At 42.0% G+C, this 19,380-nt stretch overlaps 1 long non-coding RNA gene across 4 annotated transcripts in view; it reads left to right on the forward strand.

Moving 5' to 3' along the window:
* The first annotated feature begins 4,112 nt into the window (after positions 1 to 4,112).
* The window catches only part of LOC137759772 (uncharacterized), a 63,459-nt gene continuing 48,191 nt past the window's right edge, over positions 4,113 to 19,380 (forward strand). For all 4 annotated transcript variants that reach the window (XR_011073149.1, XR_011073151.1, XR_011073152.1 and 1 more), the window contains exons 1-2: positions 4,113 to 4,449; positions 16,034 to 16,206. This is a non-coding gene — a long non-coding RNA (uncharacterized lncRNA). The remainder of the gene's footprint in view (positions 4,450 to 16,033; positions 16,207 to 19,380) is intronic.

Raw genomic sequence — 19,380 nt, forward strand, 5'->3', positions numbered from 1 at the left:
GCACCAGCGGGTCTGAATCATATTAGTGCAGGGCCTCCCCCATGGCACTGGGGTTATTCGGGGCGGGTCATCCTCTGCTGAGGGCCCCTCCTGGGCACTGTGTGGGGTTTAGCAGCATCCCTGGCCGCACCCATTTGATTCCAGGGGCCCCTCCCCCCCAGTTGTGACAACCACAGATTTTCCCCACACATCACGGAAGAACTGGGTGAGGCACAGGATGGCCCTGGGCGAGGACAGCTGTGTTGAAGCAACCAGCCTGGCCCAGGGCAGGGTCTGTCCCAATCCCGTCAGCGCCTGCATTTAGAACTGCCCCTTTCCTCTCCCACCTCCCCTGCCCTGCAGTGGTCTCCGAGACATCATCCCCATGTAATAAGTCACACCTTCTCAGTTGACTGTTTGCTGCCCTCGCTAGAACGTGAGCTCTTTGAGGACAGGGATGCGGTTATGTCCCCAGCACCTAGAAGAGTGTCTGCTGTGTAGTAGATGCTTCATAAATTCTTGCTGAATAAAGGAGTTGAATAAAGGGATGAGTGAATGAATGAATGAAGGTTACAATGGAAGGAGGGGGGAGATTCCCTTTCTAGCTCTCGGGGGTTGGGAGATCAAGTGAAAGATCCGTCCTAAATAGGCTGACCAGGCTTCTTGGGCTTCCCCGGGACTGAGGGTTTCCCCAGAGTTCCAGCGCTCAAACCTGAGCGGTCCTGGGCAAACTGGGGGCGGGTGTTGGTCACCCTATCTAAACACAGTAACAATTCCAGCTGCAGTAGCAATGGCCAATGACCTCTACGGTCTTATTGACCATGCACAGTTCTTTACCTGGCAGGGAAGGGTGGGCCGGGATTGGAATTCTGGTGATCCAGGGCGGGTGAGGGTACACCCCGGGCTTGTGTAGGGGAGTCCAGGAAGGTTCTGGAGGAAGTGACAGTGACACAGGAGGGAAGGAGGAGTCGAAGGAAGAACGTCCCACATGACAACGTGTGCCAATGGCCCTGGGCCCAAGGTCACACCTGACCAGGGCTTGCTTTTTTTTTTTTCTAATTTACTTTTTCCCACATGGATATGCAATTGTCCTAATGCCATTTATTGAAAACTCCTTAATTTCCCCACTTTCTGTCATATCAAGTTCTCATATATCTGTTTCCGGACCTTTATTCTATACCATAGAGCTATACGTCCCATCCTTGCACCACTAGGGCTGTTTCATCACTATAACTTTATTTTTTATTCATTTATTTTTTTTGGCCGTGCCGTGCGGCATGTGGGATCTTATTTCCCTGACCAGGGATCGAACCCGCGCCCCCTGCAGTGGAAGCTCGGAGTCTTAATCACTGGACCTCCAGGGAAGTCCCCAGGGCTTGCTTTGACATCCATCGAATGGTGGCAGGTGGGCACGGGGAGCAGCTGTCTGTGAGCCATCCTGTGTAGAAATGCCGGGTGGAGGGGAGGACAGATGGAGCGGGAGGGGAAGAAGCGGAGGAGGGAGGGAGGGAGGGCGGGCGAGAGACAGAGAGTTTCCGGAGACAATAGCTCTGGCCGTGTCCTAGGGCATGAAAGCTGAAAATAGCTCGTAGTGCCGGGAGCCTTGGAGCCAGAGCCTGGGAGCCAGGGTGACTGGCTCTCCTCCCTGGTGTGTGTGTGTTGCGGGGGCGGGGGGGGGGTGGCTCTGGGCTTCTCAGGCTGGGAGTGGGGTGCACAGAGCAGGGACAGAGCAGGGACCCTTCTCTCTGGGACCTCGTGGGCCATCCTCAGCTCACAAAGCTGAGCCACTCCTGGCCCTACGAGTGGGGGGCTTCTCCTCCCTGTCCCCTGGATCACACCCCCTCACACACAACTTCCCCGTGTGTGTTCCCAGCAACCAAGAGAATCTGTTTTTAAAAGATTTGGGGGAGGGGGGTAGACATACACACAAGAGCAGAATGGATGCTTTTTCAGAATGTGAATGGCTCTGTGTAAGCCCACCCCCAGGGTAACCACAGTCCTGACCTCTAACACCCTTGACGAGTCAGCCTTGGTCTGGGCTTGCGGACCCACGGAAGCTTCCTCATCCCCTCCTTCAGGTCCCGTCTCTCCCTCGGCGTCTTTGTGAGAAGCACCCGGGGAAGTGGGACTGCTAGGCTGTACTGCTGCTAGAACTCCACCTGGGCTCCACCAGGCTCCAGCCCCCCGCCCTGTGCACCTCTCTGACCCTGAGGCACCTCCACTGGTAGGAGCCGCATCACCTTCCCTCCTGGGACTTGTGACACTTAAGGCAGACACCGAAAGGACAAGCCTTTGGCTCCCTGGCTGGCAAAGAGCAGGTACTCAATTGTCATAAGTGTCCGTATCAGTGAGGGTTCTCCAGACAAACAGAATCCATAGGGTGTGTGTGTGTATACACACACACACGTACATATGTACACGCATACAAAAATATACAGCTGTGTATATATGCAGTATGCATACACACATATACACATATAGTATATACAATACACACAGACATATACACTATACATACACACATGTAAAATGCATAGTTTGTATATATACAGTATGTATACACACATATACACATAATATATACAATACACAAAGACATATACACTATACATACACACATATAAAATGCATAGTTTGTATATATATAGTATGTACATATACGTATAACACATGCAATATACACACCTAGGTACATATATATCATACATATATACACACATACAAAGATATCTAGGTGTGTATATAGACAGTATACATACATACACATATAATATATGCAATACATACACGTACATATAGACACACATATACACCTACATATGAAAGCATATAGCATAGAAATATATATGTACTGTATATATAAATTCATCGTATATATACATACATATATCATATATATAAGATATAGACACATACATATATACAATGTATACACACACATACACACCTATATGTAAATATGCACATGTACATACACATACATATAAATACATACGCAAGTGTGTATATAATAGTATATACATATATACATATAATACCTAGAAACATATACAGATACAGGTATACAACATATATACACACCTATATATAAATATACACTGTATACATACATACATACAGTGTACATATACTGTATATATACACGCCCATATATCAATATATGGGTGTGTGTATATATACAGCATGTTCACATTTATAATATGTATACTATATATATACACATACATACATGTATACAATATATACACACAAATATATAGGCTTGTATGTATACTGTATATAGTACTTACACATATACTACAAACGCACGCACATATAAACATATGTGTATACATATATATAATATGTATACACACATATACAAATTAATAGGCTTGTATATATTCAGTATTTTTACATATATAGTTTTGTTTTAAGGAGTTGACTCATGTGACCATGAGGCAGGCAAGTCAGGGCAGGACTCTGGGCTGGAGACACAGGCAAGAGCTGATGTCCCAAGGCCATTGGAGGAACCGTTCCCTCTTTCTACGGAACTTCATTTTTCTCTCCAGTCCTTCAACTGATGGACGAGGCCCACCCACGCCGCGGCATTGACAATCTCCTTTACTCAAAGTGGACCAATTTCAGTGTTCATCTCTTCTGAAAAATGCCTTCCTGGCCACATCTGGAATAATGTTTGTGGTTGCCGGGGCCCCACGCAGTGCACACGTGAGATTAACCATCCCCGTGGCGATGATGACACTTTATTTTCTCCCTTGACCATTGTCACTACTATTCCAATTAAAATGGCAGCGCCATGAGGTCAGGGCATTTCCTTTTTTGCCAGTACTGAGCATCCAGGGTCTGGTGCCTAGCATAGGCTAAATACACGGCATTTTTGTGAACAGAAGCCGGGATTCCGGCTGTCATATCTAATGAGGAATTATAGTCTTATTATTGGGGCGGGGGGGGGGGTGTCACGGTACGTCAAGGTCGGGAGTTGAACCCGCCACCCCAGGCCCCGAGGTGTCTCCCCGGATCCCCACTTCGGGCCGGTGGGGGTGGCCGGGGGCAGCCGAAGACGTGCGTGCGTGCGTGCGTGGGAGGGGGCGTGTCCACGGGGTGGGCGGCGCTCGCCACGAGTGAGTGGTTCAGTCCGGCCCCGGCTCATTGTGCTCCCCTCACACCGGCCGGAGTTGGCAGCAGAGCTGGAGGCCCCGGGCCTGTGACCACAAAGAGGGAGCCGGAGCCCGGACGGGAGCGCGGCGGCGGCGGCGGCGGCGGCTGAGGCCCAGGCCAGGCTCCCTCCCCTCAGCCTCCCGCCTGACCGCCTGCCCCGCCCCCGCCGGCGGCGCCCTGCCCCTCCCCTAACCGCCAGACTAGCCTGGTGCGGGGGCCGCGCGCGAAGACATGGGGGAGAAGTTGGAGCTGAGGCTGGAGTCGCCCGTGGGGGCCGAGCCCGCCGTCTACCCGTGGCCGCTGCCGGTCTACGTGAGTGCCGCCCGTCCCCTCTTCCCGGACCCCCGCCCCTCTTCCCCCACGGCGCGCGCTGAGCCCACCGAGAAACGGAGCGACTCGAGTCGCCAGACCCTCTTTGGAGCCCCCCTTCCCGCCTCGCCGTCGTTCTCCGAGGCCGTTTCCAGCCCCCGCGTGCAAGGTGGGCAGAGGGGAGCCGGGGCCGGCCGGGGGCACAGACTCGGCCGCGGGGACCCCGTGCTTCCGAGGGGCGCCGAGCTGGGCTGCCGTTGGCTCTGTAGGGCTGGGGACCCCGGTCCTCCCGGGCCTGGACTGCCGGCGGGCTTGCCCTTCCATACTTTATGATCTGACACGTCGGGTTTCTTTTTCCGGACCAGCTTTACCAGCGTCCCCTGATAATGTGTTAGATATTCAAGTTTTAGGGCCCGGTCCCAGCCCTATGGAATCAGCAACTCTGGTGGGGCTCAGTGATCTCTGTTATAACAGGCCCTCCAGATGATTTTTATTCATCTTAAAGTTTGAAAGTATCTGCATTGTCAGCTGGCCAAAACGTCCACCAGCAGGTGAAGGGGAGTGGCGCCTGGAAAAGATAGGGACTAGCCAAGGCAAGTACAGCAGCATTTGCCGTGGTAATAATGGAGAATGCCTTTTCTCCACTGGTTGGCACAGACTAGTATCTGGGAGCAGTGGCAGCGTTATTTAGGATGCTTTATATTTCAATGTAGAGTGACCGCTGTCCTGGTTTGCCAGGGACTTCCCCTGTGTGAGCACTTAAAATCTCATCCTGGCAAACCCCTTAGCTCTGGGTTTGAAAAATTTAGGGAATAACATGAAATTTAGGGGAAACATGATGTAGGTTTTGGGCAAGTCACAAGTGCTAATTAAAGCTAAGCAAGTATGGACAACATCTAGCCTTCTTTACCCCTTTGCGAGGAGGTAAATCTGATTGGGTGAAATGACTTATTGTTAAGAGATCTTTGTAGAAACATCCCCTTCTGCTTAGTCCGCTGGTTCTCAGTTCTGGCTAGACATTGGCATCGTCTGAGGAGATTTAAAATGATTTTATTGGTCTAGGATGACCAACCGTCGGTGTGAGGGTTTTTAAAAAGTGCTTCAGATGTTACTAATGTGCAGCCAAATTTAGGTGCCACTGCTTAAGCTTTTGAACCGCTGCTACATATTTTCACCTCATCTTCCTGTGAGAACATCCAACTGTAGTTGAGGTTTGTTTTTTTTCTTTTTCTTTTTTTCACTGTCTTATTATAAGATTTACTGTCTTAAATAAGAATTGAGTGTACAGAGAATCCTGCTAGTCCATCTGGTGTAGCTGGATACCCAGAATAATATCGTTAAGATATGTACCAGTTAAGTATTGTGACTGGCCTTTTAAAAATTAACATATACATTAAATTAGTATTGATAGTATAGATCTCTTTCGAAGTTGTCATGTTGGGGAGCTATACCTCTAATCTGCTGCCATTGCTAAATATCTGGACACCTTTATTAGGAATTGCTTTTAAAAATCTTTAGGGATTAAAACCAAGATTGCTGTATTATTTGTACTGGGACCCCAAAACTCACAAAGTTCCCCCGCTGTACCTTCTACCCCCATCTCTAACCCTTGGCAACTTCTAATCTGTTCTCCATCTCCACAGTTTTGTTATTTTAAGAATAATATGTAAACATAATCATGAATTACTTCATCTTCGGAGATTGGCTTTTTAAAATTTTTCCCTCGGCATCATTCCCTTGAAGTTCATTTCAATTTTTGCATATGTTAATAATTTGTTCCTTTTTGTTGCTCGGTAGTATTCTATCATAAGATTTTATCACAATTTGTTTCAACATTCACCCATTGAAAGACATTTGGGTAGTTGCCAGTTTTTGGCTATTATAAATAAAACTGCTGTGAACATTTATGTGTAAGTTTCTGTGGGAACTTCATTAAGTTTTTGTTTCTTTTGGATAAATGCTCAAGAGTACAATTACTGCATTGTAGGGTGAATCTACTTTTAGGACTAAAAGAGACTGTCAAGCTGTTTCTCAGAGTGGCTAAACCGTTTTATTTTCCCACCAGTGATGTGATATAATTTTTCTACGTACTCGCCAGCATTTGATGTTGTCACTATACTTTAATTTTAGTTATTCTCTGATATCTCATTATGGTCTTAATTTGCATTTCCCTAATGGCTAACGACGTTGAACATCTTTTCATGTGCTTCTTTGCCATGTGTATATTCTCTTCCATGAAATGTCTGTTCCTGTCTTCTGCTTATTTTCTAGTTGGATTTTTTTAAGTTGTTTGGAGAGTTCTTTGTATATTATAGATACAAGTCATTTGTCTCATATGGGATTTTCAAATATGTTTTCCCACTGTGTAATTTGAGTTTTCATCCACTTAAAAGGATCTTCTATGAAGCATTTTTAACTCGTTTTGATGAGATCCAATTTATCAGTTTTTGCTTTTGTTGATCATACTTTCGGTGTCAAGTCTAAGAATTATCCACCTAGTTCTAGATGCCAAAGATTTTCTCCTATTTTTTTTTCCTAAAAATGTCCTGCTTTTACATTTAAGATTATGATCCACTTTGATTTAATTTTTGTGTAAGGTGTGTAAGGTTTAGGTTAAGGTTCATTTGTTGTTTGTTTGTTTTTGTCGAGGGATGTCCAACTGTTTCAGTACCATTTTTTGAAAAGTCTATTCTTCCTTGATAGCTTTTGCACTGCTGTCAAAAACAAGTTAAATGTATTTATGTCAGTCTCTTTCTGGGTTCTCTGTTCCATTCCATTGATCTATGTATCTACCCTCCATCATTACTGCAAAATCTTGAAATTGGGTAGATTAATTCCTCCCATTTTAATCTTCCTTTACAAATTGTTTTAGCTATTCTTCAGCCTCTTCTTACCATATAAATCTTAGAATAAGCTTGTCTATATCCACAAAAACCTTGAGGGCATTTTAAGAGTAATTGTGTTAAGCCTCTTAACTTGGGGAGAATTGACATCTTTATTATGTTGTGTTTACTAATCCATGAACAAGGTATGTCTCCCTATTTGTTCGGGACTTTTAAAATTTTCGTGATCAGCATTTTGTAATTTTCGGTATACAGGTCCTATAAATGTCTTATTGGGCTTATATTTCAGTATTTATTTAGGTCAGTTGTAAATGGCGTCACATATTTTTATTTAAGCTTCTACACATTTGTTATATATAATTTGATAAAATTGTGTTGATCTTGTACCCTAAAACATTTACAAACTAATATTATTTCTCAAGCTTTTTGTGGATTCCTTGGTATTGTCTCCATTTGGATTATCATCTCATCTTCAGATGTAGACAGTTTTACTTTTCCTTATTCAATATAATAGGATATATTACTATTCAACATTCAGTAGGATATATTCCTTCCTATTCAACATAGTAGGAATAGTCCTTTTATCTTTTAAATAAACTTTTTAAAAACTTAACTTTTAAATTTATGTATTTATTTATTTTTGCTTTATTTTCTTACTAGAACCTCCAGTAATATATTTAATAAAAGTGGTGAGAGCAGATATCGGTGCCTTGTTTCTGATCTTACAGAGAAAGCATTCAGTCTTTCACAGTTAAATATAATGTCGGTATAGGTTGTTTGTAGATCATCTTTATGAGTTTCAGTATGTTCCTTTTCTATTCCTAGTTTGCTTGGAGTTTTCTTTCTTCTTTTTTTAAAATCATGAATGGGATTGGATTTTGTCAAATGCTTTCTCTGCCTTAATGGATAGGATCGCATGACTTTTCCCCCTTAATTTATTGGATATGGTGGATTACATTGTTTGATTTTCAAATATTTAACCAACTTTGCATAACTGGAATAAATACCACTTGGTCATGGTATATTATTCTTTTTATATATTTCTGGATTTAATTTGCTAATATTTGGCTGAGGATTTTTACAGCCAATTTCATAAAAAATATTGGTCTGTAGTTTTCTTCTTTCTATACTATCCCTGTCTGGTTTTGGTATCAAGGTAATACTGGCTTCATAAAATTAATTAGGAACTGTTCCCTCTACTTCTATTTCTTATCAAGTCATGTAAAATTGGTGTTAATTCTTTAAGTCTTGGGTAAAAGTGAAACATCTAAGCCTGAATATTTCTTTTGGGAGTTTTTAAATGAAAAGTCAGTGTTTCTAATGGTTACAGGAAAACTGAGATTATCTATTTCATCTTGGCTGAGTTTTGGTAGTTTTGGGTGTAGAAGCATGGGTCCATTTCATCTACATTTTTGAATTTATAGTGTAGACTTGTTCGTAATAACTTGTCCCTTATTAACCTGCAGGATATGTCATGGTATCCCTGGTTGCATTTCTGATATCTGTGATTTGTGCCATCTCTCTTTTTATCTTGATCAGTCTTGCTACATCTTTATTGATTAGATTGTTTATTTCAAAGAACCAGCCTTTTGTTTCATTGATTTTTCCCCCCTATTTTCCTGTTTTCAGTTTCATGGATTTTTGTTTCATCTTTATTATTTCCTTCTTTCTGCTTGTTTATAGTGTTTTTTCCTCTTCCGTTTTTAGTATTTTAATATAGAAAATTAGATTATTGCTTTGTAATATTTACTTTCCCAATTTAGTGCTATAAACTTCCCTTTCAGCATTGCTTTCACTTCATTCCACAAACTTTGATCTGTTACAGCTCCATTTTCTTTTATTCTATGCATTTAAAATTTTTTCCTTGACTTTTTACCCATGAGTTATTTGGAATTGTGATGTTTAGTTTTCATGTGATTGAAGAATTTCCTGTTGTCTTTCTATTATTGATTTCTCGTCTGATTCCATTATGGCTAGAGAACATACTCTCTATGATTTTAATTCTTTTAAATCTGCTAATGTTTTTTTATCACCCAGTATATGGTATATGAGTGAATGTTCCATGGACACTTGAATATGTATTCTGCTTTTATTGCGTGTGTTCTTTAAATGTCAGTTATATCCTGTTGATTGATGATGTTTTCAGTTCTTCCATATCCTTGCTGATTTTTCTCTCTGGTAGTTCTATAAATTGCTGTGTTGAAGTCTCAAATAATAATTGTGGATTTAAAAGTTTCTCCTTTTACCTTTTTCAGTGTTTGCTTCATGTGTTTTGAAGTTCTGTTGTTTGGTGCGTACACATTTAGTATCACTAGGTCATCTAGGTGGATTATTCCTGTTATCTTTATGTAATGACCCTCTTTGCCCCTAATAATTTCCTTTGCTCTGAAATCTACTTGATCTGGTATTAATATAGCCATTCCTGCTTTTTCTGATTAATGTTCATATGATATATCTTTTTCATCCTTTTACTTTGAACTACCTATATCATGATGTTTAAAGTAAGCTTCTTATAGACAGTATATAGTTGGATCATGCTTGTGAGTTTTTCATCTACTCTTCCAATCTCTGTCTTTGACTTGGTTATTTAGATCATTTACAGTTAATGTAATTATTGCTATGTTAAAGATTAGATCTACCATTTTATTTTTTGTTTTGTCTTTTACCTTAGTTTCTCAATCCTGTGTTTCTCTTATTTTGCCTTCTTGTGGGTTACTTAAACATTTTTTAATAAGTCCATTTTAATCTAATTTACTTATGATCATTTGTGTATACTGTTTGTATAGTTTTCTTAGTGGTTGCTTTTGGCATTACACTATACATATGTAACTTATCATAGCCTACTGGAATCAGTGTTTTATTATTTCAAGTGAAGTTTCAAAATTTTACTTCCATTTAGGTCTCTTAGTATTCCCCAGTTTTAAAGTATGATTTTCTGTAGTATTTCCTTTAGATACATTGAGAACCACATCAGATGGTGTCATAATTTTTGCTTTGACCATCATATAGAATTTAAGAAACTCATGAGGCTAATGATAGTCTCTTATATTTACCCCATTTGTTTTCACCCATTCCATTGTTCCCCTTTTCTTTCTGAAGTTCCCAGTCTTCTGTTATTGTTTTTTTATGTTTTCATAACAGTAGGTGATATCTGGGCTTTCCAGTGCCATTGGATATGAGTTTCAGGAAACACTGAGCCTGGCTCACTTAATGCTGCTGAGTTGGAGGGTTTGTATATGTTGGGCCTGTTGGCACAGCAGATGGTAGCAGATTAGACTAATGTTGATGGGACTAGTGTCACAGGAGGATGCATTCCCATTCAGGCTATGCTGCTGCTACAGTAGATCCAATCCCCCTCTACCCCAAGTGTGGGTCAGTGACCTGCTGCTGTCACTGCTTCTTTATTAGGCTGCTTTTGCCTCAGGTGTGTGGTGGGATCCCTTGGAAGCTGCTGCTGCTGTCAATCACAAGGTTAAATTCATTTTAGAAATACTTAAATATAAATATATAGCCTGGCTCTTGTAGGACCTCTGTATTTGCTTTTTATTGCTTTCATACGAATTACCACAAATTGAGTGACTCAAAACAACGTAAATTTATTACCTTACAAGTCTGACATTGGTCTCAATTGAGTCAAGTAAAAGTGTTGGCAGGATCGACAGATGAATGGATAAAGATGTGGCACATATATACAATGGAATATTACTCAGCCATAAAAAGAAATGAAATTGAGTTATTTGTAGTGAGGTGGATTGACCTAGAGACTGTCATACAGAGTGAAGTAAGTCAGAAAGAGAAAAACAAATACCGTATGCTAACACATATCTATGGAATCTAAAAAAAAAGAAAAAATGGTTATGAAGAACCTAGGGGCAGGACAGGAATAAAGACTCAGCCATAGAGAATGGACTTGAGGACACAGGGAGGGGGAAGGGTAATCTGGGATGAAGTGAGAGAGTGGCATGGACATATATACACTACCAAATGTAAAATAGATAGCTAGTGGGAAGCAGCCACAAAGCACAGGGAGATCAGCTCTGTGCTTTGTGTCCACCTAGAGGGGTGGGATAGGGAAGGGAGGGTGGTAGGGAGACGCAAGAGGGAGGAGATATGGGGATATATGAATATGTATAGCTGATTCACTTTGTTATGAAGCAGAAAGTAACACACCATTGTAAAGCAATTATACTCCAATAAAGATGGTTTAAAAAAAAAAAGTGTTGGCAGAGCTACATTCTTTTCTGGAGGCTCTTAGGGGTGTTTCTGCTCCCTGGACTTTATCAGCTTCCAGCGGTCACTTGTAGTCCTTGACTCAGAGTCCCCTTTCTCCACCTACAAAACCCAAAATGTTGCATCTCTCTGATTCTGCTTCTATTAGGACATCTCTCTCTCTTTCTACAGTTGGGAATGGTTTTCTGCTTTTACGGACTCATGCAATTAGATTTGTTCCATGAGGTAAGCCAGGATAATCTTTCTCTCTCAAGGTCTATAACTTCAGTCATATCTGCAAAGTCCTCTTTACCATGTAAGGTAACATATTAATAGGTTCTAGGGATTAGGGTGAGGGCATTTTTACGAGCCATTATGCTGCCTACCACACCCTTAACAAGTGACCTTGAGAAAATTACTGAGATTTTTAAAGCCTTACTTTCCTCAAACATAAAATGGAAAGAAAGATATCTAGTTAATATCATGAAAGTGAAACAGTATATATGAAGTCAACTAATTCAGAAAGTAAGATTTCTTCTTTTTCTTTATGATTTACATGATTCTCAGAGTTCAGGTACTTGAAGAGTTACTTTTTTTTTTAAACAGAACTAAGGAATTTCAGGGTTCAGGTGCTGTAAGATTGTCTGAATTATCTGAGTAACAATTAGCTAAGCACAGGTGTAAAGCATTTGATTTACTCCCTGGTGTTCTTTATCTTCTCATCCCACTAAATCCATATCCCTTGTCTAGCTCCAGCCAGTAGAGTCAGAGCTTGTTTTACTGTTTAACTAAAGTTCAATTTAAATTCTCTCTACATCTCCAGATTCTCAGCCCTGGTTGCATATTACAATCCCCTGGGAAGATTTCAAAAACTACTGATGCCATACTTCTACCTATCATGGATATTTGAGGAGGGACCTGGAATGAAATGCTCTAGCTTATGGTTTGTGGAGCCAAATCATAGTCTACACTGAGCCAAATCATTTGCGATATCACCTGTAAAAAGGAGTTTACCTGTGGTGACTAATGCTCTTCCTTTGTCAGTATGCTTGATTTGTCCCTCTTTGGGGGAAAAAAAGAGGGGGAAAAAACCCCCAGCAGTTTGGCTCCCTGAATTACAACCTGATGCTGTGGAATTAGTGTTGGCTCAGAGCGCACATCTTCGGATACCCATTCTCTCTCCTGCTCCCTTGCATGAACTTATATCCTTGGGCAGTTTTTCATCCACCACCCTCTTTTGCTTCTAATCTTAGCAAGTAAAGTCTCCAGTTAATGAAACAGCATTTCATGAGACTTGCTGGGAGCATAGGTCTGTTCCAGACGTATCATATGTTAGCTAAAGCAGATATAAGTGATGTGTTTTTGGCATTCATCCTTGTGGGTTGGAGAGAGAAGACAGCATTTTATCCTTTTAGGTGTCATCTGACTGGGCAAATGGGCTCTTTCCCTCTGCTGCCTACCATGTCAAAAACTGAGGGTGTTACCTCTAGAAGGTATCTTCTAGGTATCAAAATAGTTCAGATAAGTCAAATTTCTCAGTAAAAGATGACAAAACTATGGCTTAGGTGGTTAATTTTACATGTCAATTTGTCTGGGCCACCATGCCCCGTTATTTGGTCAAATATTATTCTGGATATTTCTGTGATGGTGTTTTTGTGTTTTTTAAAATTTTGATTTTTATTTATTTATTTATTTATGTCTTTGGCTGCGTTGGGTCTTTGTTGCTGCACGTGGGCTTTCTCTATTTGCAGCAAGCGAGGGCTACTCTTTGTTGCGGTGCGCGGGCTTCTCATTGCGGTGGCTTCTCTTGTTGCGGAGCATGGGCTCTAGGTGCACGGGCTCAGTAGCTGTGGTGCACGGGCTTAGTTGCTCCACAGCATGTGGGATCTTCCCAGACCAGGGCTCGAACCCATGTCCCCTGTATTAGCAGGCAGACTCTCAACCACTGCGCTACCAGGGAAGCCCAGGTTACTTTTGAACTGCAATCCCCACACTTGTAAAATGACATTAAAAACCACTCTTTCTGTGGGTTCTTAGAATTAATTAAGCAGGTTATGTGTGTAAAGTATCCTGGCACTTGAATGAGTTGTCAGAACCAAGGGCTGCTGGAGACGATGCTTATGCCCTAGGTCATCTCCCCTTCTACTGGGCGGCAAGTAAACACAAGCACAGTAGTCAGTGCTCTGGAAGGAAGTGAGTTCTGGTGCTGCAGAGCACAGAATCTTTTTTTTTTTAATTTAATTTTTTTTTATATTGGAATATACTTGATTTACAATATTGTGTTAGTTTTACGTGTACAGCACAGTTATTCAGTTATACATGTATCCATTCTTTTTCAGATTCTTTTCCCGTGCAGGTTATTGCAGGATATGGAGTAGAGTTCCCTGTGCTATGCATTAGGTCCTTGTTGATTACCTATTTTATATATAGTCGTGTGTATATGTTAATCCCAAACTCCTAATTTATCCCTCCCCCCCCCTTCCCCTTTGCAGAGCACAGAATCTTGGAAGGGAGAGTTCAGGCTTCTTGGAGGAGGCGCCATCCTTTCTAAGGATATGTAGAAGCTCCTGGGGTGGCAGGAGGGAGCAGTGTGTGTCAAAGTTTGAGAAATATAAGAAAATATGGCAAAACTAAGGTACACGAGTGGAACTCAGGTTTTGGGAAAGAAATGAGAGTTGATACTGGAAACCTACTGGGACCAAACAGAAAAGGGCCTTCTTTGTCCTATCAGAAGTTTGGATGTTTATCCTGAAGGCTGTGGGAAACGCTAAACAACAGTGAGATGGACTTCTGGTTTAGAGACTCACTCGGACCTGCATGTGGAAAGCACTTGATTGGGTGCAGGGTGAATTGTAATCCAAGGGTCCCACCTAAGTTGTAAAAGGTTGGACTGGATTTCGGAGATCCGAGAGGGAATGGGTGGGGCCTGGTGACCAGTTAGAAAAGGGAGGGCAGCAAGCGTGGGTTACAGTTTACAGCTGCATCTTTTTGTGAGATACAGAGCACAGTAGGAAGGGATTGGGGCTGGGGAGAGGATCTTACTTCATCTTCAGTGCTTTCGAGGGGCCTGGTAGACAGGTCTGGGCCCAAGGTACAGATCTGGGCTTTTTGGGAGGACAGGTGTTTGAAGGCATGGGAGAGACTTAGGTTACCCACAAGAAGATCCAAAGAGTCATAGGTCTGAGAGCTTTTTCAGTGGGTATATTGAGGATGTTTATAAGCTGAAAGAAAGTAGCCAGCAGAGGAAGGGTGTGAAGATCTAGGAGAGGAAATGATTGTTCATTTGTTTTCAAAAAGCTGAATACTTATTGTGTGCCTGGCCCTTTTCTAGGATCTGGGGTTCACACCATGTGTTATCTCTTCTGCAAGGACAGTTCAACTCATCCCCTGGTGAAGAGAAGTCAGATTATTCTTTGCATCCTATTCAGGTGTACGAACTGTTCTGTCGCTCTGAAGGGACTTTACTTAACCAGAGTAATAAGTTAGAAATCAAAAGAAATTAGAGCTGGAAGGGACCTTAAAGGCCACTGTGCTTAATGTTGCCTAATATTTTACCTTGATTGTAAGAAAAATTTATTGCAGAGCCCATTCTCTTCATAGTTCCTTCACTGAACTTTCTTTGTGTTTTTCATCCAGTGGGTCTAGCTTGTAGATTTTGGCCTCCTCGTAAATTTGCTTCTTCATCCACATTACATTTTGCCCGGACTATGGCAGAAGCTCCTGGGTGGTTTCGCGGCCCCTGGACTCAGTTCCTCTAAGTTCATCTGCCTACTCGGGTTGAGTGATCTTCTAACATGAAAAGATACGCCTAAAATGATGCTGCTAATGACTTGCCCACACAGAGTTAGTGCACACTAGCCGCCCAGCGTGTGCTCTGCCCAGAGGCGTGTAGTCTGAACTGTGCTCGGCCAAGCCTCCTGGGGCTCTTTGGCCCTGAGGAAGGGGAGCTTTTTGTGATCACTCCCTTTATCTAATCGGTCCTTCAGCAGCGGGGCGCCTTTTTCTAATCAGCGGAGGCACCCTTACTCAGGCAGTGGTCGCCCCAGGGCTCATCACCTGTGGGATACGAGCCATGCTCTCTCCCAGGCTTGATTCGACCAACATCTCTATTTTCTGTCCCTTCTCACACTTGGACCCCTGGCCTTAAGTCATCCCCACCTGCAGTATTTACAGTGCCCAGCAGGTGTCAGGCTTGAGTGTCTTTGCACAGGTGCTCCCTCTGCAGTTACTGCACCTCCTCCTCCAACTCTGCAGACCCTCAGCTTTCTCGATTGTACTTCAGGGTTATCATGAAGCGGTCACTTAGATATAACTTTTTGCCTCCATAGGAACCTGTGTGCATAAAGGTTATGGTTCTTTATCTCATGTGATTGAAATTTTGAGTTTATACATGTCCCTCCTTAATGAGGCTTTAAGGGCAGGAGTCGTTTCTAATCCTTAGCACAGAGCAGATGCTTTTTTTTCTTTTTAGATGCTTTTTAATGATGATAAAAGGTACGGTTTACATCACTCATTTTACAATAATTTTGCTTTAGGTTGTGACAGAAATAAAGTTTCCAGAAGTTGTGTTCCTGCAATAAGAAATAAAGATGTGACCTTCCAGTTGTGTAAAGCTCATGAATGCTGTGTAAGTGCGTCGGGTGCAATAAGGAACCTGGAGCTAAATGGGCTAGTTCTGAGAGAGGGAGACTTAACTACGTTAACAAAGGTAAGCTTTCATTGTGTCCTGCCAACATTTGATATTTGCTTTTGGGGCAAACTAAACGGGTAAAATTTTAAACTGTTCCTCCCCATTAAAGGGATTGAATAAATAGGCCACTTTGGTGCACCTGTGTCTTGCGACTTGTCCAATTGGAGATGGAGGTTTAGAAAGTGAGTTTCAGTCTTGTTTAAGTCTCTTCCCATCAGACTGGTCTCGTGATTTCCTACACACCATGTTACTTCCTGTCTACCTTTCCTTGGTGTTGTTCATGCCTGGATTGTCTCCTGTACCTGCTCAAACCTTGGTCCATTCTCATTTGTACCATGGAAGTTTGTCATGCTGGATGCTGTCAGAACTAATTTTACTTAAGTTTGTGTTAAGCCGCAAAGCACACGTTTTGTATATTTTCTGTCTTTTGCGTTTGTTTATATTCTTATGGTTTCTCTTCAAGAAATATTATGAGAAGGGAAATAGCAAGATGTAAAGAGCAAAAAAGTCATCATTCTCTTTAAATTGTTAGACCATGTATCTGCAATCATAATTATAATGCACTGTGGTATGTGTTAAAATAGGAAATGTATGTAATGTCCCGTAGGAGCAGCAAAGTCAGTGGTGTTAGTGGGGGTGTGTCACGGAAGTAATCACAAAGCAGGTGACTGTTGGTTGGGGTCCTGAAACATTAGTGTGTGTTCCCTATGTCCAGTAGTGGTCTGGAGGGGTCAGGAAGCCTGCCTTTCAATTTGAGGGAACAGAGGGTTTGAGGTCCTCTCTCTTCTATTGCTCCAGTATACTGCATAGCAGCTAATAAGATACTGGGTTTATAGTTGACATTTGAATTGCTGATTGATCATCAAGATTGGGGTGTATCATTGGAAATGAAAATAGGAAGAGTCTTATGCGTTTTAGGTTTTTCTTTTTTTTCCTATGTCTCAGAAGGCTCTTTGATGGGAGACTTTTTATTCTCCCATACAATTCCATGAATACTTTTACCCTGGCACTTATTTTAATGGCATTTTCAATTTATAAATGTCTTTGAAACACATATTGTAAACTATTTGAGGGTAATGACCATGGCCATTTGTGGCACATCTTAAATGTGCATCGTGTTAAGTTTTTTTTTTTTTTTAATTTTATTTATTTATTTATTTATTTATTTATTTATTTATTTATTTATTTATTTATGTCTGTGTTGGATCTTCCTTTCTCTGCGAGGGCTTCCTCTAGTTGTGGCAAGCGGGGGCCACTCTTCATCGCGGTGCGCGGGCCTCTCACTATCGCGGCCTCTCTTGTTGCGGAGCACAGGCTCCAGACGCGCAGGCTCAGTAATTGTGGCTCACGTGCCCATTTGCTCCGCGGCATGTGGGATCTTCCTGGACCAGGGCTCGAACCCATGTCCCCTGCATTGGCAGGCAGATTCTCAACCACTGCGCCACCAGGGAAGCTCCATCGTGTTAAGTTTTGAGTGTCATGTGGTCTACCATCAGTGCTTCCCTCTTTCATCCAGTTTTCTTCCTCATTTCCTTCTCCAAATTTGTCTCATTTTTCTACTTTCCCTTTTGCTTCTCTATTCTTGCTTTCTCTTTCCCATTGCATCTGTCATTCTTCTTCTCCTTCTCCTTCTGACTTCATTATGGCCAACCGAAGCCTTTTCTAGTATGTTCTCTATCTTCCTTGCCTCTTTATTGCCATCCACAAACTTTTACAGAATATTCTTGGTTGACTCCCTTACTTCCTAGCATACCCATGTACTTCATGATCACTTTAGAACATTGAAAAGGGTTGGAATTTTTAAAAATAGGTAATTCTAATCAGTCTTCTTTCACCTCTGGTATAAGACTCTTCTTCCTCAATCTGACCATTCTCAAATCTAGAAGTACTCCAGCTCATTGGTCCTCCTTACCCCCATGTTTAGGCCAAAGAACTTGTGAAACCTTAGCCCTGTTTAATACTTGAATTTATCAAAACATAAGAGAGCTAATTCTGCCTGAGGGCACCAAAGAAGAATAAAGATGCCACAGATAAACGTTTAGTCCAGATTTATAATGGACTCTAAGTGCCTAGTTGAGTGCTGACCATTAACTCACTTGAACAACAGGGAGCTCATGACAGAAACTAACATGTTAATTGTATAGACACTTCACCATTCCTCAATGTAGCTGATAAACTGCATCCAGTTAGCTTAAGTAACATGAATGATGAATTTCCCTGTGTATATAAATTGGGAGTTTGTAAAGTTATCTTTTTCCCTTTGTACAACTACTGACTACCACCTCGCTTCGTCACGGCAATAGAAAATGACGACTAAGAAACACATTGTCTCTGGGCTTCCCTGGTGGCGCAGTGGTTGAGAATCTGCCTGCTAATGCAGGGGACACGGGTTCAAGCCCTGGTCTGGGAAGATCCCACATGCCGCGGAGCAACTGGGCCCGTGAGCCACAACTGCTGAGCCTGCGCGTCTGGAGCCTGTGCTCCGCAGCGAGAGAGGCCGCGATAGTGAGAGGCCCGCGCACGGCGATGAAGAGTGGTCCCCGCTTGCCACAACTAGAGAAAGCCCTCGCACAGAAACGAAGACCCTACGCAGCCAAAAATAAATAAATTAATTAATTAAAAAAACAAACAAACAAAAAAACACATTGTCTCAGTATCAGTGGACATAATGTCTTAGTATTCTACAAAAATCTCTAAATTCTTACTCTAAAAGATATATCTGCCAATATCTTCTATCCTTATCCTTTGTTAATATAAATATCGAATCTATGAACGTCTCAGTTTCCTTACTTAGAATATGAGGTGGATTGATTTGCTAATATCTAGAGACCTTTCCAATTTTAACATTCCCTGGTTATAAGGGCTGAGCCAAATACAGTGGCTCCTTAATCATTAACCTCGCTCATGATGAAAGTCATCAGCAAGATCTACATGTAAGAGATCAAATATTCATATCCATATATACTGTAGCACATTGACTTTTACAGAACTCAGAGTAACACAACATAGTTACATTCATAGACTTAAGGTCACTGTGGTATACTTTACAATTTTTCTTTTCCCTAGGAAGGAAATGTAGATCCCTGGGAAGGGATTTCTTTCTCTGCTTTTTAGTAATGTAAGCCTTCATTATCTCTTGGATCCTAAAAATGGGTAGGGTTTTGGCAGGTGGAGCTTAGGAGAGACCCATCA

Source organism: Eschrichtius robustus, chromosome 2 (genome assembly GCF_028021215.1).
Source record: "Eschrichtius robustus isolate mEscRob2 chromosome 2, mEscRob2.pri, whole genome shotgun sequence".
Lineage (NCBI taxonomy): Eukaryota > Metazoa > Chordata > Mammalia > Artiodactyla > Eschrichtiidae > Eschrichtius > Eschrichtius robustus.